The sequence below is a fragment of the Lagopus leucura genome, unplaced genomic scaffold (assembly GCF_019238085.1).
Source record: "Lagopus leucura isolate 7727_CA_CO unplaced genomic scaffold, USGS_WTPT01 Super-Scaffold_100033, whole genome shotgun sequence".
Lineage (NCBI taxonomy): Eukaryota > Metazoa > Chordata > Aves > Galliformes > Phasianidae > Lagopus > Lagopus leucura.
Genome location: NW_024962282.1, coordinates 3974803 through 3998796, shown reverse-complemented (window position 1 = coordinate 3998796; position 23994 = coordinate 3974803). Strand labels below are relative to the sequence as shown.

The 23994-nt window shown below is 35.3% G+C and overlaps 1 long non-coding RNA gene across 1 annotated transcript; it reads right to left on the bottom strand.

Annotated features, from left to right (window-relative positions):
- Nucleotides 1-9: 9 nt before the first annotated feature.
- LOC122185942 lies at nucleotides 10-23567 on the bottom strand. The gene is made up of 5 exons (XR_006180998.1): nucleotides 23517-23567; nucleotides 21670-21823; nucleotides 13036-13136; nucleotides 12253-12338; nucleotides 10-218 (listed from the first exon to the last, which is right to left on the bottom strand). It is a non-coding gene; the product is annotated as an uncharacterized LOC122185942 (long non-coding RNA).
- Between the last annotated feature and the right edge of the window lie 427 nt (nucleotides 23568-23994).

Genomic DNA, 23994 nt, shown 5'->3' with positions numbered 1-23994 from the left:
AACCCACATAGAGAGGTCCAGTAACATTGCTAAGATTTACAAATCAGAGTAACACAATGATAATTCTTTCAAGATGGAAATATTAATTGCTTCTTTTTGTCAGCTTCAGTTTCTGTTGTGTATTTATGCAATAACTTCTGAGTAAAGACTTGGTGTGTATCCAATCTGCATGCAGCCACTGATATAATTGTTCTCAATCCTGCTGTTTTCAACCATGTCTACAAAACAAGTACATAGTAAAAAGGGAACCATTCATTTTGCCACCAAAAAAAAAGGATTCACAGTCCTTGCAGAAAGGTGGTTTCAGTTCTAATAAATGCTTGCTATTGAGTTCTTTGGGGCTGAAATAGCTGCTGTAGATTTAATAGTGAAGTTTAATTCATAGTTAATAGTGAAGTTTAATTCATAACTCTGTTAATTGGTAACATACTGTAATATTCAACATCAACAGCTAACGTACATTTACTGCTGTATCTTTTTCAGATTCATGCAAGGGATGACAATATTAGCCTTCAAAATATTGTCCATATGCTCTTCAGGATCTAAACTGTTCTTCATGCTCATCAAAGTATATGGTTTGTTTAATTCTTAGCTTCTCTAGAAGTAGATTGGTCCAAACTGCTTTTCCCAAAAGGAGCAAAATCAGAGAATACTCTTCTATTCCAAGTACTAGCAAACTGCATCACAAACTCTCAGTTCTTCAGTGCACTCTTTTTCCAAAGACTTTTTCAGTTGGCTGTAACCTCTACTGAATTTTTCTTATTGAAAATTCACTTCAGGAATAACATAGAAATAGCTTGAAGAGATTTATACATTTTTATTTCTTCACCTTCTCTTAAGTGAAATGACCTAACACTGTAGCATTCTTTGTTATCAAAAAATTAAACACCTAATTACTTTTGATAGGGCTTTTGACCACAAATGTCATTAATTTCAGTTATCCCCATGCAAATTGCACTACATTGCAACTGTGCACAGAAGATTATTATCATTTTCATCTTCAGAACAATTTAAATGAGTGTATTTATAATTTAATGTCAATCCTGAATCTACTTTTAAATCTTAGCAACTTTTCCTATACTTCATTTACTGACAGTTTTCTTCTAGTCTGCTTTTAAACTCACAACTGACTATGAATAAAAAGGCTACTAGGTTTTTTATTTTTTATTTTTTCTATTTCCCTCTAGGAATGGTTACCAATAATGCAAAAACAATGGTACTTCTTATGCAGTGAAGGGGAAGATAAGCCCAAATGTAAAGCAAACAAACAAACAAAAAAGCACAACGTTGAATATTCAGATACGGATACACGGAGAGGATAACAGAAGGAATGCATCAGTGGAACAGGACTAAGTCCTCACACAATTTCTGTACTAGTCTAACAATCCAAGCACGAGGCTTCAGAAATGCAGAGCATTGCTACAGGACTTTTATAGCTGCATAGGCAAAGTCTGTGCAAGTCTGTCTAATGGATTCTGAGTTTTTGTTGTTGTTGTATTTATGTATACACCTGCAGAAATTACTAAAATGTATGTATTTGTCTTCAGGTTCAAATAACTAAATGCTACAGACTGAAATACTTAATCCTAGCAGAACATCCTTTCAGAATGCCTTCTGTCTGTGAAAGTCAGTCTCCAAAGAATCCATTCTAATGAAAGTTTACAGTAAAAAAAATGTATTCTAGCTTTTAGTACAGTCCAATTTTAAGTCTGATTCCAAAAAAGACAGTGCTGAAATACAAAACCTTGGTAGTGTGGATCAGCAGGATGAATCTTCTGAAGGCTGTAATTTATTCTTGATGCTAAAGAAGCTAACTAAAGATACTGTAGATAAAAACATATTTTGTATAATAAAGTAAAATTTCAAGGTTTTTGCCATCTTTGAATTAACTGCAGTGACAGATAATGAGACATCAAAAGGAAACAGATGCTAGACTCTAACTCAGTACACAGTGGAGGTTCCTACCCATGTAGTACAAGAGCACGTATACTACACAAAAACATTTCCAGAGGATATTAAAGCCGCGTGATTGAACTCCCAAATAAAAAGACATAATTGTTCTAATGCAGTACTCACAATCCTTTTTGCTCATATTTATCAAAGCACAATACTATACTCCACTATCACATACAATTTATTACATATAATCCAAAATTATCAGCAGGTTATCTTATAAAGAAATTGTCACCAACACCACACAAAAGCCAGAAATACATACAAAAAAGCTAAACAGTGGCATATTACAGTAATTGGATTGACTTTCTGCCATCATCTGTACAACATCTGAATGGAAAAATTATGTTCATCCCAGAAAAAATATCTCTTGCCCTGGCTTCCTGACAGTGTGTTAGTGTTGCTATAGTTCACATAGCTGAGACAGCTGTCTTCTTCAAACTTAGAGAAAGGAAGATTTCCTTTGGTATATTAAATAATCAGGTCATATCAAACCAAATCCTACAGAATCTAAAACGAAATACTGCATTACATGACAGTCTGTCAGTGGCATAAACATTAACATAATAGGGGCTGCTTAGGGTAGAAAAATGAGATGGGAAGAAACGTCCTGAACAGAGAGATTAATGAAAATAGATAAATAGGAAACCTAATTACATCTCCTAAATAACTAAAGTATTCATGCCATCCAGAAATGATGTATTATTTGACTATTTCTACTACTAAGAATAGTACTAGCATTCTTCAGTAGAAAGTCCAACTCTAAATCTGTATTTCTGTCCTAATTACATGTTTATTTCTTGATTAAAGAAGCATTTTTAGTCGTAATAGTACATAATTACAGACTTCATTTCAAGCACTTACAATATGGTTCATTTTAGATTTTTGCTTACCTCCTACTGAATAAATGTTTTAAAGCCAAAAATAATTTGCATATTGAAAATGAACTGTTCTATTTCTCTTGGGGAAATTCTGGGTACAATAAATAGTGAAGGAATCCTAAATATCAAAAAGGAGAAAAAACTGAATATTGTATCCAGCTGAAACCCTGAAAATTTGGCCATTCAACTGTATTTTTTATTTTGAGCTTTTTAGGGTGAAATGGACCTGACAGTAGAGCTCAAATGTGTATGTGAACTTGCAAAGAACTGGATTTGATTGTCTACAATTATGCCTTTCAACACTTTTCTACAAATTTAAATACAGGGAAGTGGAAGACTGATAAGGATATACACTTGTGCTAGCTATAAGGCTCTGCTCTTTTCCTATCCTAATTTTCTCTGTTCTTGAGTCTTTTTCTGATTTCTTTTTTCATACTCTCCATTTTTTACCCTCAATTCCATGTTTTATTGGACACTTTCTCTATTCTGCTAGATCCCTAAATAACTTCCACCTCAGCCCAGCAGTTAATAGCAATAAAACTCTTGATAACAAACAAGAATCTTTCAAAGGACAATACCATTCTCATTCTTGTGACCTCAGGAGAAGACAATAGTATCTTGTGCTTTTTGAACTATAAATTCAAGAAGCGTAAATGGCAATACATTTAGTTCACAGCTTGAAGAAAAGATTCACGAGCTGAAAGATCATTTAAAAAAAATAATAAATTACTAAAAGATTAATTCTCCTGTGCCCATAGAAGACAGCAAAGATAACTACCTGATATCTGTGGTATCTCCAGGGAGAAAGAAACTCGACTGAAATTAGATCAGTGTAAGTAATTTCCTTCCTGCATATTACGTAAACAGTAATACTGAAGCAACAAAGATTCTGAGAGGCATGGCACAGAATTACAACTTGAACGAAACAGTGAGCTAACATAATCAATTTCAGATCCTGTTCTGATGTAGTGTTGTGACTTATGCAGTACTCACTTGGTTTTTGCTAAATTAATCGGTGGACAGATTCACTCTATTCCATTATTCCATTTGGCATCACAAAAAGTAATTAAAGAAACCTAAACCCTTTATGCACCATAAAACTACTGAATAAACTCAAAAGATTAGGGGAGAAGAGTTTTATATTGGAATAATAAATGAAGGGTTTTTCTGATACAGCCAGTGCTTGGGGGGTTTTGCTTCTTGTCTGTGGGGATGAAAAAAATAATAATCAAAAGTGTCTGAATAAATTACCAATCTTGCTTATGGCAACAGCCTTCTCTCCCTAAGCATTAATACATTTCATAATAGAACACATACATAAAAAAGAACATGCAAATGTCTTTGAAGAGTGCAACAGGATTTCCCCCCCCCCATTTTCCTGTACTTGGAATAAAACTAATTTCTTAATGTTTTGGAATATTCTGCCTCTTTTCTGGCATTCTCTGAAGTCCGTTCAATGCTGGAATTTTCAAGGAAAAGGGTAAAACCAAAGATCATACAAGTTACTCGTAATTTGGGTATCATCTGAGAAGTCAGTGAATGGTTTGTAATTAGGATTAGAAAATAAGGCCATTTTATTTCAAAAATTATCACATATTCAAACCACAGTTTATCACTGGAGTTTGTAAATGAGATATTCCAGCCTGTCTAACGTTATAGCTTATTAGTAGATTGCACCTTTCCCACTTAATTTTTTCATCAGCTTGCTGCTGCATCACAGTTCTACTAACCTCTCTAGAATTCAATACATTCTCCTTCACTCTCTAGTGGTTGCTTTGTAAAAAGTGTTTTTCTCTGAAGAAAGCACTCAAAACAGAGGTGTAGTGGAGACTCATTGTAAAGGTACTGTGGAGCAGAGTATATCTCTGAAATCACAATCTGTCCAATAAAGCCACTCTTCCCAAATAAATACTTGTAAAGAAAACTTCATGTAAACTGACTTCAACTTAGTCCCCAGCGTAATTCATAGACTGTCATGAATAGGTTTTTAAACAGGTTTGAGGATCACAACTCACATGCTGACAAATACCAGCAAAGGAGAAGGGTAATTCACACAGGGGGAAATCTTTGGTCACAGAGATGACTTTAGAAATCCCCCACTACCCTGCACTAAGTCTCCTGTGAGTCACACCATGCTCAAATCTTTAAGTTGCTGTTTTAATTGAAACAAATTCTGTTCAATCACTGTGTTAAACTGGCTGATGATTAAGTGCCAATTAACTGCTGTTAAGAATCATATGATCTAATCTCATGACTTACTAGAAATAAGTATTAATCAATCCTAAATTATTGCTAAAGTAAAGATTTTTAGAAATCTATTCACAGCATAGACAGGACGCTTGTCTGAATTGCATACACTGCAATTCATCTAGTGCCTGTGAATGAACAAATAGGGTCTGTCATCCATGACATCTCTTTATGGAACATTCATTGAGTACAAATATCTGCACAGAGGAGTTATATCTCATGAGGTTGGTAGCATAGGAAAATTCTACCATCGAGACTTCAGGACATTATTTACATTTTAATTGGAAATCTAACTCAGTAGATGGTTTTCTAATATTCTGGTATTTTTCTACATCCTAAAAAGAACCTTAAGAGCATACATCCAGGAAAATGACTTGTTTAAAAATATCCCTTAGAACATGTGCTATGCCTAGTAGAAGACACATCTCACATCTCCTGCAATAAAAGAAGGTGGTCCTGTTCTGCAGCTGACCCTGCATTCAGACTATTCAATCTTTCATCACTAGAACCAGCTTAGTAACATCTGCACACTCTACATACTTACTATATACAAATCTTAGTAGAAACAACAACAGAGAAAGCAGAGACAGCATTTCAAGGTTAAGGTACTCCATTTGCAAGACATGGCAATGGTGTGAAATGATGATTTGGTGAATAAAGCCATTCACAACTGGAGACTACAAGTCCTGGCATGGCTAATGAGATGGTGAAAGATAGAAGAAAAGCAGAAGATTGGTGGATGTGCTGTAGCTGCCTCTGGGCACACCACACTGAGTTGATGCCAAACATAAATATGGGAGGTAAATACTCTGGGCTTGATTCCATAAATGAAAAAAAAAAAAAATAAATAAATAATCAACCACTTATTCAGAGTGAATAGGATGTTAGCATATCTCCTGTATAACGACAATAGCAGAAAGAGTTGTCTATTTTATGCCAAAGGACTTAGAAGTGTTCTGTGGAGCCCAGTGGAAATTTCCAAGGGGCAGCACTGAAGCCTAAATCCATTCTGTGCACAAATACAGCAAGAGCAGCAGCAGTGCAATCTCTCCCTGATGGTTCTTCTCAGATATCTCAGTTCTGAGCTTCTGAATAAAAGTTAACGTATGAGCCATACTTAGGACACTTAAACTGCCTACACTGCAACTGAGAGGTGAGATCACAGTTCCTGCTAATATCCCAAACATGTCAGAACTACCTAGAATAGGTAACTGTAGAAGAATGACTGTGGCATTCAACACGGAATAACTAAAACTTTTGCATAACCACAGCAGAGCATTTAAATGTAAGAAAAATTATCAAAACTTGCATCATTGAAGCTCTCTGGAAATTGGCAGTTAGATGTCTTTACAAGTAGAGTTACACCCATAGATTTTGGTGTTCATGGGCCCTCAATAGGGCATCTACATTCAAGGTTTAGCTCTAATCAGCGGTACGTATACTTTCAAATAATTATTCTTATTGTTGTCACTTTTCACAGTGCGTTACTTTGAATCATCAGTCTTCAAGCTTATAAAAATGGATTTTTTTCCTGAATAAAATAAACTGGGAAATGTACTTCAGAAAGTCATCTATCTTACTAAAGAAGAAAATGGACTATCAGCTACTAACCAGACTAAAGTTGTTGGATGTAAAAGAATTCTGCAATTTGTATGGCAGTAAGCCTATTTTCCTCTAAAGACCTCTTTTTTTTTTTTTTTTTTTTATTTTGGAAGCTATTTGCATGTATAAATACTGAGAGCGGATAACAGGCATTCAGCTACCATTAGGATTCTGCTCATTAATAACTAGCAGCGATGAGTCACCATATTTGTAACATATTGCTAACTGGGTTCATTCTCTAAGAAGAAAGTCCACAAATCCAAGTCCAAAAATTACAAAAAATGAGAACAGAAATATAAATAGCTCAATAAATATCATTCCTCTCCACATAGTGCTCCCTCTTCCTAGTCGTGCAATTAGAGGTTATGTTGTTTCTGAAGAGTATTCTGCTTTATTTTCTCTAATGAGTATAGTAAGAGCATTGCAAGGCTGCAAACAAAGACTGTGTAGAAGCGCACAAAAACAAAATATATGAATGCAATATGTTTACAGTAACTGAGAATAATACTTCATAGTACTGAGAAGAATAAAGTTATGAATTCTAGATATACATAGGGATCCAATGGTGGTGACTGGCTCGTTATGACACTAATTGCGGTGGCAACACTTTTATTGCTTGAAAATGGATTATGTAGTCAAACACATAATTGCAAAACTGCCTACGAAATTTCAATTCCAAAATACGTTAGCTAAAACTCAGGCTCTTAAAGGATAGAAAGCTTCAGTATAAGCAAAAGAAGATTTTAATATATTAATAGAAAATTAGAAGTTAATAACTTCATTGAAGAATCTGCATTAAAGTTATAGATGGAATTGTTGAAAAAAACAAAATGGAAGTGGTTATAAGCTTTGGGGCACGATAAAAAAAAAGTAATCTTCCAATGTTTATGCAGCTAAGAGAGGCATTTTGAGACTGTACCATTGATCATATGGTATTTCAATTACCCGGAAACTGATGTTACAAAGAATTGTGAAATATCTTAGGCAAGTTCACAAAAAAAAAAAAACTGTTTTCCTGCCATAGTCGGTTGAGTGTCAAAAAGATCATGTGTCAAAAAAATTCAGCTCTTGAATATGGCTTAATAAAGAGGATGCTGGGGAAGATCAGGCATTCAGTCAGTATCCAGATAATCATATTTTAAGTTACTTGCTCACAAGGAATGGAATTCCTTTGCCTTTCTAAATGCAATCTGAAGAAAAATAATTGAGAAACAGACTCTTAACTGTGGGAAACCTAAAAGAAAAGAATATGGATGAGAGAAGTGCAATGTTACCTCCACAAGGAATACTTATTAACAGTAAAATGTTGCATTTTGACAATTAGATAAAGGTGTATTCTTGTGGGAAGAAACAAGCTCCTGCTTCCTTACTTCAATTATGCTACCTCCTTCTGACTATTGGATGCATCTCCCATAAGGGAAGAATCTGAATTTTGCAGCAAAAAAGTGAACAGACAGCACTACAAATTATTAAAAGGTACATTTTCTTACTCAAAGTGACTTCATCTTAATTGTACATTCTCTTAGCAACTTTTGGCACGTAATGTTATGATTAGGGTGCTTGATCATGGGAGAAGATGCTATGTCCTAAATCCTGTACTTTTATTCCAAGCCATTTCTATTTCAATTTAGAATAGTGCATCTGTCCTAGGAAAAAAAAAAGAATAGACTCAGAATCTTCTGTTCCAAATGTTTCCTGTGAACTAAAATAATTCCTAAAGTAAATCTGAAGGGCATCTTCTCACAGTATTTTCATTGGCATCTGTAATGTCCAGGCTTACATGCTTCCAACATCTCTCTTTGTATCTACTAAACTCACTCATTGTTTTTGTTTCTTTCCTTCACATCTGCTACTTCTCTCCCTGTGTAATTAATAAAGTCACATCATCAAACCTGAGCAGTATATGTACAGGAATGTGTCTTGAAACTCCAGAGAAAACACAAGGAAAGGAGGAGGTGCATAAGGAGAAGAATGAGCAAGAAAGGAGGAAAAATACCGACCAACTGATCCTTTTCACATCAATGAGCTTTCATTGTGGTGGAAATTGTGTTACTACCTGGTGGAATTACACAAATAGCTTAGGGTTAATTCAGAAGATAAAGACATAAGTAGCACTTGAAACAGAAAGGAATGATTTGACAAGCCAGTGAAACAAAAAAAAAAAAAAATGCACTTTCAGAACAGAAAGGCATCAGTAGGTTATAACGGCTATAACACAAATGCTCCTGTTGCTGCCTTGTTTTTTCAATAAGCTGTACAGATTTTACCTCCTATACTTCAAAGGCACTGCCTATATTTCCCTTTAAGATTGATGCTAAACTTGAGAAGTGTAAGGTCTGAGATCTGATATATGTGAAAAATGTTATCCTTAAGATTAACCTGTCTTTTACTGATACTCTGTGTATTCAGGATTTCACCCATCTAGTTCCTTTTTGTATCTATTTGGATAGATTTCAAGAAGGAAAACAACACTCTTAAAGGGAATAAAGCAAGTAGCAATACAACATAATTGTGATTTCCTCTCCTTAGTCGTAGCACAAACCGACATACTGACAATACACAAGTACTAGTTAATTCTGTCTCATCTTTTATTACTGTGCAAACATGATATGAAAGAAAAACAGGAACGTTGTTAGTCTTGCAGGGTGAATTGAAACAAACTCTATTTAGTATAAAAAAAAAAAAAAGTAAAATTAATTTTTAAATTAATTTTAAAAATAAAAAAATAATTTTTAAAGCGAATACTGTTGTTAAGCCACTAACATCAAATAGGAATGCTGTGGTGTTCAGACCTCATTAATATGTTACAGAACTTTGTATAATGCTGACACAGAACTGTTTGAAGAAATCTTTCATGTGGCACACATTACCTTCTGCTGTATGGGTGTATTTAAGAGTTTAGATACTTTAAATAAGGAATGAGATTCTATTTCACATCAAATTCCACTGAGGTTCCTCTACATTACAAAAAACGTGTTTCTGCAGTGATATAAGCCTATGAGCAATTCAAACATAGCTCTCAGCTTCCTTGAAAAATCATACAGAAAACCTACAGACTCAGGCCCTATAAGATTTTATCTGGTAAAACACTGCTTCAAGCTCAATGTGACCTCTATAATATGGTAACAAATAGCAGGGAGAATTCATAACAAATGGCAATATTGCATGCAACTGTGCTTCAAACGCATTGCAGTTTTCTATTACAATTCTGTACTTAGAATCTGTAAATGAAAGTTTGAAAATGCTGTTACAAATGAAGACAGAGATACAATACCAAAAGGAATGTGCTACAAATAAAATCACTGGCATCACAGAATCTCCAAGAACTATCTGGAAAGTGACCAGATGCCTGCAATGAAGTTTCTTAAAATGCAATCTAGTAGTCACTTAGTTATCTTCATTCATAGTGATTTTCTGGTGTTCCCAGTTCAAAATAGACCTCTGTCCCCTATTTCAACTATGCAAAAAGAAACTGTTGGAAGCAGCTTTAGGTCATGTGCTGGGATATTTAGGATTTGAGCGTGTAAGTGCAGAAAAACTGAATGATCAAATTAGAACTGCTAAGGCAGCATGCTCTTGTGACATGACTCATGATTTTGGATGACTAAGTGAGAATACTCTTAAGAGAGCTTGATTTTCCATTAGACATCCTCAACAGTGTGTGGTAAGAATCACAGCTCTATCCCATCTTTCAGCATGATGGAACTGGAAAAAATGGTCATTTCTGAAAAATGAACTCTTCAATAAACTGTAGAAATTTAGACCTCAAGAACAACTCTGTATAAAATGTTACTGCTCTTCCTAACAAATGACCATTGTGTAGCCTTGAAAAATCAGATTGTTCTCCTTTGAGGTGATTTTGCTAACTTAGTTTTGGACAGAAACCCAACTCAAAATTCATTACAAAAGCTTCACCTCCCTTCACTGATCATTAGAAGTAGTCTTGATCCCTTCAAGAAAGTATTACCTCATTAATTACTGTGACTGTTCCACCTGAGTTTATCTGATATCAAATTAGAGATGGAAAAGGCTTATTTTTTAAAGCAAAGCTTTTTCAAAAGTATCTCCTTGAAGGTGTGCCATGGTTTTATGATTTTTATTATCGGTATTCCACATCATAACATCATGTAATGCACTGGGACTTAAAGAGTTAATGCTGCAGTGCCAGCATTGGATTGTTGATAGTTCTGGGCACTCGGTCATAGAAGTGAAGGATAAACTACAGCTCCCAGAAGACTTCACTATTCCATTTCCATTTTCCATTCAGGGGGAAAGATAAAACTGCTCGTGAGCCATAGGTTTGTCTCTTTCTGCTCGTCTCTGCTATGTTCTCTCTCTTATTTGATTTGTTAGCTTCAATTCCAATTATACTGCAGTATATTGTGTTCTCTCAAATTTCACTATCACATTTTGTAAATCAAGATTTTCTCATTAGCTTGGTACTGCTGTTTTCCTCCTCTGGGCCTACCCTCCTCCTTCCTCCTTTCCTGGAGTCCATGAGTCCCTCTGCCCCATTAGTCACAGAACTAGACTGAAACAGGCCACAACTGACGACAAGGTGGCACAGATACATGTGACAAATGTATTAAACACAAAACAAAAAAACATAGATAATGTCAGAGAGCCTTCTGCTTCACAGTGCTTTTAACGTAGAGAATAAATCAAATACCTTAAAACAAAAAACCTGTACAATGTGTATGACAAAGACAGAAAAATTAGTACTGCAGTTCTTCTAACCTCTCTTTTACTGGCAAGAATGACCTAGTTGTTCTAGTTGTCTCTTGGGAATTCACAGTTTTAGGCAGGAATATGGGGAGGAAAGACAGCCTTCCAGCCTGAATTCAAGCAGCTGCTCTTCAGAGTTAATGCCTCACACCATTTTGCAACCCCTGTTTCTGCAACAAAAATACTTCCTCTAGGAACCCAGAATAAAACATATAAAATAAAATACCCTCTAAAGATAATTTGGAAAGAGCAGATATATATTGTACATGCCTCACAGTTAAACATGACCGAAGAATGTTGCAACACTGAGATAGCTTTTTGCTCACAAAAGTGACTGCTGTAGTTTAAGGGAAATCAGGAAACTGGATTGCAAACTGCAACTCATTCCTCACTATTTTTTTTTTCCCCTCTACAATAGCATTAACATTACCTTAGCAAGCAGGCTTTCACTGATACAATACAGCTAGTAGGATTTTATAGCTGAGTGAACTTGAATGTCACAACAATATGGATTATAAAGACCTGGAAACTGACCTCCTTTTGGAAAATTCTCAGGTAAAAAAGGGTGCTGGGGTTGAAAATGAGTGTGGCTTTTTAAGTTATGCTGTCATTACTGCCCATTTTAAGTTGTTTCCTTCTAACTTTTCCCTGGGATTTTGCACCTTCAGTAACGCAAAACATATACATAATTAAAGATGCAACATGCACGTGACTGGAATCTCTCTTGGATCAGGAGACCAAAGGTGAGGAGCAATGCAGCAGACATCAAAATGCACGTGTGGTCTGCATAAGTTTTGAAGTTCATTCATAGAGCTTGAATCTTAATCAAAAAAACTGAACTTACCAGCCCTGTGCTGGTGATCAGGCGATTTCCTGATTCTTCTTCACCATCAGACTTCCATTCTTCCATGTGTAACAAATAAGCACGTGCTAAAATAACAGGTTTCAGAGTAAAGAAAGTAACAAAGATTACTTAAAAGATTATAACAGGCTACAATAACTGTCACCATAAATGTTGTTTGTTTTCAGGTATGAGAAGTATTCTTAAAAGCAGAAGTGAAAGTGAAGGTCCCTTAGTTTCAATCCTGCACAGACATTAACAAAACAAATGGATAAAAAGATAGAGAAGTAAACAACTTCTCCTTTAGTGACATTACTGTCCCTTATCAAAACTGCAATAGCTGTGAGGTTTATACCATCATCAGCTTCATAGATGTTAGTTATTTATTTCCCAAGACGCAGCATTTTAATGTTAAACTGGTGTCACAGTGGGGGTATTTTAAACAGAACAAATCTATATATGTTATTTTTATTTATTTATTTTTACATCAAAATACTGCAGACTATAACCAGTGCTGTAAAAACTTGCTTGTGAAAACGTCTCTCATAGGTAACGAGCATTAACTGCCAAACCACTTGATAAATCAAGAGGAATATTTACAGTTAAGGTAACACAAATAAACAAGAAATCAAAAGAATATAAAACATATGTAGGGCATGATTGAAAGTGAGGGGATAGCCAATACCAGTTTTCAGCTGTGAAGCATAACATAATGAAGGCCTATGTTTATTCAACATATGTTTTTAAGACAGGAAAAAAAAAAAAAAAAAACAAAACAATCCACACCTGCCAGATTTCAGTACTGTTTTGTAGCTTGTTATCTGTGGACACTGTCCTCAGTACGCCACCACTGTGCTCCACTTGGTGCAAAAGAACCTGACCAAAAGCTGAAAAACAGCATAATTGAAATTCAAGCAGTGACTGTCCCACAAGCCCCCAGTGCCACCAGTCCTTCAAGCAGGGTATAAAAAGAAAGTAGACCCAGGTCTTTTATCTGTAACATTGTCTCTCCCTCCAGATCAGTATGCAAAAAAAAAAGCACTTTCACAGGAGTCTCAGCCAGGATTTAGGAAGTAAGTAGCAAGCCAGCTGAATGTCTCCAGCACTTAGAAATCTGAATAGATCAGACACTTGCCTTTAGTACAGATGCACCAACCAGTGTAAGTGAAGCATGAATTCGCCACTAGGGCAAACACTTTCAGTAAGTGGTGTGGTTTCCTTCTCCTCCCTTGATTTCCAGAGACAAAAATTCTACACCCTACTTCCTTGCATACGTTTTTAAAGGCATGCCTCTCTCTCACATCTTTCCTCCTGTCTCCTACTACGCTCACTTCCAAAAATTTTAACAGAGGAATGTAGAAGTTAAAAAATGTTTTTATATGCCTTAACAAGAAGTTAAAGTTAACGTCACCTTACACCATCCTGACATTAAGCAATTGAATTATCATTCCCATGCTTTAAAATTCTTTTCCACATCAGTTTTAAAAATGGAAAAGGAGTTCAGATACTATAGTATGTAACCTGGTAACACTCCTGAAAATACGAAATGAAGATAATAAAAGAGACTAGCAGCTGTAGCTTCTGTCACTCATGCTCTGTGGTCATATTCTTGCAGACTACAGATGCGTCCTAGCCAAAGCCCTTATTTATTAGATATTTGCTCTAATTACCCCAAGTTTCTGAAATGCTCAAATGATTTATAAATTCACTTTAGAACTCTAAGCCTTAAAAATGGGCCTAAGATTTTCATATAATTTCTTCTTTATAATGAGGTCTTTACATTTTCATGCAAGTTTCTATCCCCCATAACCTCTGGAGTGGATTAAAATGTCAGTCTCACAGACTGAACTGTGGGAATCTTTCAGAGGTCAGGAACTTCAGAATCCAGCTTTGGCATAAGTTCATGAATGAGATAATTGTTCCTTCAAATATTACTTTGATTTACTTGATACAAGTAAATATTTGCTTGATTTATTTGATTACTTGATTTAATTCACTTAAATGGAAGAGAGGAAGAACAAGATTTTGGAAGCGTAAGGGAAGAAGACTCCTTACAATATTTAAATTGCAAGGATTTATGATTCAGACACACAAATCAGTTCTGAACAAGTAGAACAAGACTGACATGACTTCAACTACAACTGCAGCAAGGAAAGTCTCAAGATTCAACATCAAGCTCGAAAGGCACCTCTGAATCAGCATAACACTGTAATTCCATGAAAGGCCAAGGTGTTCACATTTCAACCTAGTTTGCCACTCATTACCACTTCTTAAAGTGCTCAACATAACAAAGAAATAAATGGTACTGTGAATTATTATACCATCATCTAAATATTTTCCTATGATTATCCAACAAGTAGTTATCCAGTTTCTTAAAGGTTTTAAGATATGTTTTTCTTTTCTGTGAAAAATAGACTGGAAAAAAAACTCTGTCCATTTATATTTTCCTAACACATTATCCCCATGACATTGAATTTTTTTTTTTTTTTTAATGTTTCCTTTGTTTTCCTGCTCTCAGCTGTCTCAGAGGTAAAATTCTCATACTGTGAGCTCCTAATTCACTTGCATTTCCTAACGAAATTGCACTAAATTTTGACTTTCACATATCCATTTTGAAGGAACTCTTGTTTCCACAAGCAAATGATTTTTGCAGAAGAGTCAGACAGGTTCTAGCCTGTAATCTGTTACTTAGATGACAACAAGGCCGTTCATAGGCCCTTGAAGTCAGTTTTTCTCCAGATTGAAGACTTCCCCCTCCCTTGGTTCCCAGCAATGGCTTTAACTGACCTTGAGAGTCTCAATTCCTATTTTATTTCTACTGATACTCCAATACTCTCCAAGATTCTCTTTTCTAATAATCCTGGCACCTTGTAATAAGTTCCAAATTTCTTCATGTTCTGGGGAAATAAAGAATCTGTGTCAGCCTCCAGCTCCTTTTACCAGCACATTTGAACCAAAGTTGTCCAGCTGCCTCAGTGCCCTCAGGAAACACACCATGTTAACATGTTTGCTAGTTGTCTGGATTCTGTCACCCTAGTAACACTTCTTCATTTGAATGCTTCACAACCAAGTCCCTTCAATAATTTCTTTCATTGCTTTCACATAATGTGATCTAACTGGATTTGCACTGATGTCATAAAACTGAGCATACTGCTTGCCATTAATGTACAATTACAACACTGTAGTGCTACACACTGATGTAAAACTGATTTTGAATACATAAAACTTAAGCACTTAATAATCATATTCTTTCAGGTCTCTTCCAATTTCAAAGTATACTAATATTCCTGGGGTGAATTACTGCTATATTGTTGTATTTTCAGAGATAGTTAATTGACTTTGTACTGGCAGACAAGCGTCATTAGCTTAAGATGAGCATGCACTAATTGTCCAAAGTAGTCAATTACAGAAAGTAGCTTTTGCTATCTGAGTATTTAAAACCCATTCAGAGATTTGTTCTTGCTAATGGCAGTAATATTTGTGTTCTGAGAGTGGAATTAGTGTGTATTTCCATCTACGTTGTGTAGCAATTGGATCAGGTAAGCCGTGGTGAGTCGCAGTTTATGAACAAACTTCAACCATATCATGACTAAAAATCAGAATAAAAAAAGTCTCCTAATTTTATATGCTAACTGAATCTAGTTTACATCAGTTAAAATTTAAATAATTTTAGCTGAACTTCGGAAATTCAAAACATATCTTGCTTACAGCTGTAAACAAAGTCCAAAAGATAATTTCTATGAAAGTGTACTTAGCATTAAAGTTAAATGAACAATTGTAATACAAGGCAAGCTTAATTTGTCCTATTATGTATGATTTCTAAACCATGAAATGCTAACATTTTTCCACATCCAAGGAAGCATAAACCACATAAATTCTAATATTTTTTCAACAGTGGTATATTTTTTAGGCAGTTTGTAATGGATTTGGTAAGCATTTCATAGGTAGCAGACTAGTATCCAACACATTATGAATCTGTTTTTCTCATTTTTCATGGGCCTCTGCCAACAACTCAAGTAAAGTGAAAGCAAAGGTCTTGAAATTCTGGATTTCCTTGAATCCAAACTTCACTACCTGTGATTTCTACAGGAAAACATAAACTAACTTGATGAAAACCAGGGCACTTAAGGAGCTTAAAGACTTAAGAGTATTCAAAAACAGTAGGACTCAGTGAGAACCTCACAGTGAAAGTTCTTAGAGCCAAATGTTTAAGTGAAAACAACAGGTGATTTTCCAATAAATTAAAGACAAATAAATCAACCCCAGAGTAAAACTTCTTGGAAAGGTATTGGGAAGGCAGTTGTTACTGTGTTGAAACAGAATTCTCTAATACTTAAAGTATTGCTTGTTACTACTGGATTTGAATTCCAAATATTAAGAACACTACGAAAACTGTTATTCCTGGTTATATCACCATAAATTTCATGCTGAGTGAGATAAACAAAATGACCAAGCCTTGAACAAAGTAACAGTTTGTTTTCAGAGTGATGACAGAGCTGGGTTTAGGGCTCCAACAGTATTTTAAAGTTCCCTCTTCACTAACCATAGATACTTCAGTGGTGAGAAAAAGGTATCAGAACTCAAAAAGCTCACAGCAAGAGCCAGCACTGAGGTTCTGGCCAAGTTCTTTCCACTTTCTTTCATTTGGGTATATGGATGAGTATAAATGGATTCTGATTTGATGCTTCTCATTAGAGATTCATAAAGTTAATCCAGATTGCCTTCAACTATGGCTTGCAATCAGCTCCAGGAGATGTAAAATTTGTAATAAGTGCTCTCTCTAGTAACACACCATACATTCTCTAACAGAAATCAAGCTTTATCGTAGGCTTTTCCCATTTCCTAAAATTTCATTTTAACTACACTCTCTATTACCTACTACAGTATTTTGCAAAATCCCTGGATTAAAGATTACCATGATCAGATCTGCAGTCTTGTCATGTGTCCATCTCATCTGAACCAGAAATGCTCTCTCACCTTACAAAACTTTATTTCCCTTACTGTATTGTATGCAGAGACAGGCTGTAGAAGCATAACTGGAATGAACAAGCCCAAAGCGTTTATAAACAAGTAATTCTGATACACTGAAGAGAATAAAAGTGCTCTGCAAGGATTAAGTTGGTTTCCAGTATAGTCCGTGGTCTAATAATTGACAGAACAAATAAATAAAAGGGAGAAATATGTTCAGATTTATTTTTATGGCAACTTCCCCTCTGTTAAAAAAAATAAGGGAGAAAATGTATAAAGTATGGCCCTAGATATCATGACATTTAATTCTTTACAGAAAATCAAAACCAGTATCAGAAAAAGAATTAATCTTCTTACAATGAATATTTTGGATTTCTTTTCTCTCTTATATCTGAATCTTGCTGAGAATTAAAATCTGCACCAATCCTAATTAGTATGCAAATAAACTCTCCCTGCTGACGCTACAGGGTAAAGTTCAAAGGAATTTACAAAGGATGACTGTGTTTTGAAATTTTCTCCCTGGAAAGATACCAATCATAAACATGGGTGATCTATATTTCAGGCAAAATACTCTGTATTGTACTTTTGAAATAACTCATTTAAAAATATTAATTAAAAGAAAACAACATTCTCTTTTGTTTATATCTTATACAGATGTACTTTCCCCCCATACTTAATATTCACAATAAAATACTTGAGAGCAATTAAGTCAGAAAGGATTCTTAGCGTTAATGTTACAAACATCAAAAATTGAACATTCTGTTGATTGTTTTATTTCATAAAACTTTCCCATCCTTAGACTTCTTTTGCCTTTTTGGTTCCAATGCAAAAATAAATTTAGTGGTTTTCTCAGTAGTCAATCTGCATCTTTGTTTCCATGTTAACTCAAAATGAGTCAAAGTAATCATCTCTCTAATTCTCTGCTCTTCACAGTTTACTTATTGCAGAAGATCTAACACTGTTCCCCCACTGAAACACATCCCTTAATAAAACATCTAAGCCTTCCTTGAACACTTCTGCTCAACCACCTCCCTGGGAAGGCAATTCCAGTGCTTGATAGTTGCATCTTTTTGAAAGAGGACAACACGCACATCACCCTTAAGTGGTGCAAAGTAAGTCATCAAGGTGACATCATATCTTGTGTTTAGTTAACCAAGGTCTGCCACAGCAGTAGGCCAGAAAAATGAAGGCAAAGAAGCAGCAGAAGGGAAGAAGTCTCTTGAATTGGCATGAAACTAGTGAAAGCCAGCTGTAGTCCTTTCACTTCACTTTCACATCCGAAGTTCTCTGCATCAGATCCTAAATACAAGAAGTCCAATGTGGAATCCAGCTGGCAAGAAACAGCAGTTTAATGCATACTGTTTGTGCAAGTGCCTACTTACAAACATGGTTGATAATACTTAACTGTTTAATGAATCCTCTTCAAAACAGTCTGGTCTGTTAAGGAGCCAAGAGACTGTGATTCTATTTTCAGCTTTACTGAATATCTGTTAGGCAGCCACACACAACTCATTTTAATTCTTTAACTCTTGCTTGCTTTCCAAAATAAATAATTTTTAATTTATTTTTGTTTATTTTACATTGTGGCCTCTTGCAGCCAGGAAATACCTCTAAGTGTCACAATCCCATATCTTAAGATACTCAAAAAACCTGGGCTTAAATGTATTAAAATCCAATTGGAGCTCTGATTTGAGGGCATTTAGGTGCCATGGTAAAATCACGTGTAAGTGATAAACACTGGACAGTTCTGCAGTCGTATTGTAGCCTTGTTTTCTCCATAGTAGACATTCCCTTTGTCAGTGTGAGTGTGAAAGAAAAGTTGACCAGTACAAATCAAACTCAAAAACGTTCTTTCAAACAAGTCAACTTGTTCTGAGAGGAGTTTACTGCATCCTGACCATGCCTTGAATGATATCATATGCAAACACCAGATTCTTTCTTTTAAACCCCTATGCTATTCCAGACTGTGCTTTCAAAAGGAAAAAAAAAAAAAAACAAAAAAAAAAAAAACCACCCCAAATCTTTTAAGATTCAAGAGCAATTATTTTAAAAGCATTTATGCTAAAGAAAGTACTATTGATCATTGCTTATCAGCTTTCAGCACACGTACAGCACAACAAAAGGAGAACTAAATTGAGCTGTCTAATTGCAAGGGATGCTTTGAATTACCAGAAAACAGTTCAGTAGCTCACCCTGAGAGCAAATACTGTAGATGCATGGCGTTCGACATCAGAATTTCAGACTGGATTCCTATCATTAAGGATCTGTATGTATTCCAAATGTTTCACAAGATGCTTTTCACAGGACATACATAGTATTTCACCGCTAAAAGCTAATAATTAGAACTTCAGAATGTATCTATCTAATAGAAGCATAAACAAATACACTACATAATTTGCAGATGACTTGTATTTAAAATTTGGAATTCTAAGCTTAAAAACTTATTAGAATGCAAATTATTTCTGGAATATAAAAATCCTACCTGAACTGAAAAGTGAACAGCATAAAAATTTAACCAATCACCTCACTGTACACTTACTGATATTTGGAAGGAGATTAAAGATGTATATATTTATGTTTCAAGTGTGATACATTTGAAGCCATGCTCAAGTCTCTTAGTTCAGTTGCATTAAAACTTTCTACATTTATTAAGTTAATTGACAGATTTCAAAAGCTAAACAAAACAAGGCCACTAAAATTATTATATATAATTTAACAACAACTAAAAAAACCACTATCAAATGCCAAGATTAATTACAGAAGTGGACACTAAACAGAAAGATTTGCAACGCATTGAAAACGAAGTCAAAGCATCTGTCATCGAGTCAAGGTTGTCATTGGATAGGCAGTGCAGAATGCATGTGGATGTGATTAAAATAATCCCTCCAGTAAACATATGTAGACATAAAATTTATCGAACTTAAGTACAGAGAGGATTGAAGGAGTAGCCAGCAGCAGATTGACACATTACCTTTCATTTATGCCATAATCAGCATATCTCGTGGCCTAGAAACGCTGTATTTTAGTAGCTTTTATGTATGTTTAATTTTCACACCTCTATTGCCAAGATAACTGTAAAGCACTTGCAGATGCACAATAAAACTGAAGCAAGCAAGCACTGACATAGATATAGCCTGGGGATATAAAAATGTTGAGATTAAAAGAGCCATATTGAAAAAACTCTTCCTCAGGATGTTTATTTGCTTAGTTTTGAAATGCAAAAGTTCACAAATTTGAGCATTTGTTGTGAATCAGTTGGCACAAAATTAGATTATTTACTTTACATCTTTCCATACAAGTCTGGGATAAAAACACAGACATCAATATGTTTTCTACTTGAAATGTTAATGAATTTGGCCTCCATTTCTTCTGGATGGCCAAGTATTTGGCAGAAATTTAAGGACAACCACCAAAAACATTCAAGTATTATTAAGAGAGTCTCATCCCATTCATTCTGGTTTGACATTGGACTACAACTACTGACTTCACTAGAGTGTAAATAAGAGGTAACTCAGGCTCATACCTTATCAGCTGTCAGTTTTTACATGATCTTTCATGTTTGATGAACATACAAAAGATCTTTTGCAGAAGTTGTTCATTTTGTTCCATGGCATTTTAGTAGTGGACTAGTTAGATATTTGCTAATGACAACTTTGATAATGATCAATAAAGGCAGCAGGTGGGCAGTCAGCAGGTTTATGCTCACTGCTGCAAGCAGCAGCTAGAAGCAACATCAAAGAAAGGAACTATTAACAGAGTTATCAGACCTGTAAAAATGTGTTTAAGTAGTTTCACAGAAACTGTTTTCAAAAAATTTCTATTAGCAATATTGATCACACAAAACCTGAGTTCAGCTATTACATTACACAAATCACTTAGTTATTACAACATGGAGACATCAGATTCGAGGTTCCACATCAGTTGGTTGCCATAAATATTATGGTGCAATAATGACGTTGTGCACCACTATCTAGGACTGTAAATATAAGAATGGGAATTTAAGCAACAGAGTTAAGTCCAAATTATTTGGTACAACGAGAGGGAATGGCTTCAAGTTGCACTAAAGGAGGTTCAGGTTGGATATTAGGAACAATTTACTTACAGAAAAAGTACAGGAACAGGCTGCTTAGGGAGATGGTGGAGTCGCTGTCCCTGGAGCCATTCAATAAACAAGTAGACATGGCAAGTAGGGACATGGCTTAGTGGGCAAAACTGGTGGTAGGTGGATGGTTAGACTAGATGACCTTAGAGGTCTTTTCCCTTCCTAATGATTTAACAATTCTATGTATTCCTCTAGAAAAGAGACATGTTAGACCATCTAATCATCTCCTAAAGCATGCTGTGCTTCAGGTTGCACTCTGAGCACACACATTTGGATTATCTTTCTGTCAATAATGTGTAGCAACATTGTTTAGTAGTTTAAAAGCACTGCTTATATTGAAATTTACAAACCTCTTGTAGACATTCCAGCAGTAAATTGCATCTTGCTGTCACGCTGGCCAAGCTCCTCCCCCTTTGTCAGGATATCCTGGGTGACGTTTTAGTGCTTCCATGCAGAACTTTCCGTGCCAGTAAACAAGCTTTACTGCATTGATGCAATAAAGGGCTGATAAAGAGATAACAAAAAAGATCAAAAGATTACCAAAAAATAATCACATTCTTGATTCATTTCTCCTACTGCCTTCTGTGTATGAAAACACTTTTTTTTTTTGCATATTCAATAAACAATGGCCCAAGTATTAAAAGCAAAAACAATCACATCTGTTAGAAAATTAATTACCTGTTTCATATATGCAGTAATACCAACCAAAAAAGATAAGACTGCTCCGAAGCAGCAGTAAATAACATTTACCAGAATCTTGGGAATATTTCCTAAGCAGAGGTGCTACAGATTTCCTTGACTTTTTGTTTCCTCTTATTATTACATTTAAATATATCAGAAAAATCAGCATTTCTCACTCCTTTCATGTTAAAACATACGTGACTTACAATTTTTCTTAACATCACCCAACAAAAAAAAAAGAAAAAAAGGAAAAAAAGCAGGAAGTAATGATTGTGAGATAGTGAAGCTGTGAAAGTTTTCACTAAGAAGAATTTGTCCCATCTTGCAGTCACTTAATACCAAAGTTTGGTCTTTATTATTGCTTTTTAAGTAGACTCATCTGCGATAAAACAGAATACGTCAAGAAACATGGACATATACAGATCACATTCTATGGGGAAAAAAAAAACCAAAGCACCAGCATTATTTTGTCTACAGAGAACAGATTTAGAGAATATCTTCAAAAAATATATAAAAAAAAAAAATTGCCAAAAGAAACTGTTTTCCAACTATGTCATACACATGAGACAAAGCAAAAGTACAAGATTTCTACTTGGTTTTGGACTCGGCAAAGATTTTCTAATGTAAGGGTAAAAATGCTAAAGGTATACTGTTCTATTTTCCACAGAACCTCTGGGATGCCTAGTCTAGGTCATCTCAGACAAGATGATGGACCCCTGGAGGAAATGACACTAACGCAGCTCTATTAAGTAATTGGTTTTGAGTTTTTCTGTATCAGAAAATTTGTAAGGTAAATAGCAAATCTCTTTTGACAAAATGGACGTTCCTATCATCAAAACTAAAGTCCCTTCTCCAGATGTATTTTACACATTTATTATTCGACCTTGCTTCCTTGTTCATTTAATCTCATGCGTAGAAATTAGCATGTAACATTTAAAAAAAAAACAAAAAACACAACAAACCAAGCAAATTACACAATAGTTATTCTGAAATCTGTGACACTGAACAATCTGTGCTAGGGAACAGGTTAAAAAAACCCTTTGACTTCATCGATTTTTTTTGTCAGCTGTACTAATTACAACCCGCTTACAGATTGAGAAGCAAGGAAATATGCTAAATTCATTCACTGAGTTTCTCCCTCTGAGTATTCAACTTCGCATAAGCCAGAAACCACGCTTCTTGAATTGAAAGAATACAGAAGATTTAGAATCTGTAGGGGATGAAAAGTTTTCAAGTACATTTCTTGAAAAGCTTAAACTAGAACACTTGGATTTATTAAACTTTCTACTGGGTCTTTGCACGTAACAGCATCATTTATAGGTAAAGAATTAATCTCATCTATTTAAAAACAAGGATAAAAGAAGAAAACAAAACTAGTTAACAGCTTTTGCCCCTGTTTTGCTTACAAAGAAACAAAAGTGCTTCTGACAGGTTCTCAGCATCCAGGAAAGTATTCACAAGTAGACCACTAGTCATATGCAGAAAGAAGAGTCACCCAAGAGTTACTAGCACTCACCCAAAAGGTGAAGGGGCTCTCTGACTATGCAGCACTCCCCAGGAAGTAGCCTAGGTCCAAAAGAAGAGCTCCCAGCAGTGGTTGGCCATTATATGAGCCCAGGTGGGCTCCACTCTGGGTCTGCTCCTTCTGGTCACATGAGGAGCACAGGTGCACACAATGTGACTGTGCTCCCTAAGCCAGCTGCACCCCTACACCAGGTGCTCAATCACCAGCTCAAGCTGTGACCTAAGGTTTTCCCTACAGTTCCCATTACCATCACTTTTAATTAACCCATGAGACATCCAAATTAAATTAGAGAAAATATTGTATCAACAGGCAGCACGTGCCAACGCTTGGTCTATTTGATAATAACTTGATAATAAGCATTTACATACACTCTTGATCTCAGCATGGAAAGCAAAAACATTACACTAGTAGCAGATAAGTTTAATGGTGCAATTCAGTTTTATACATCAATCATACATCTTATTTTAAT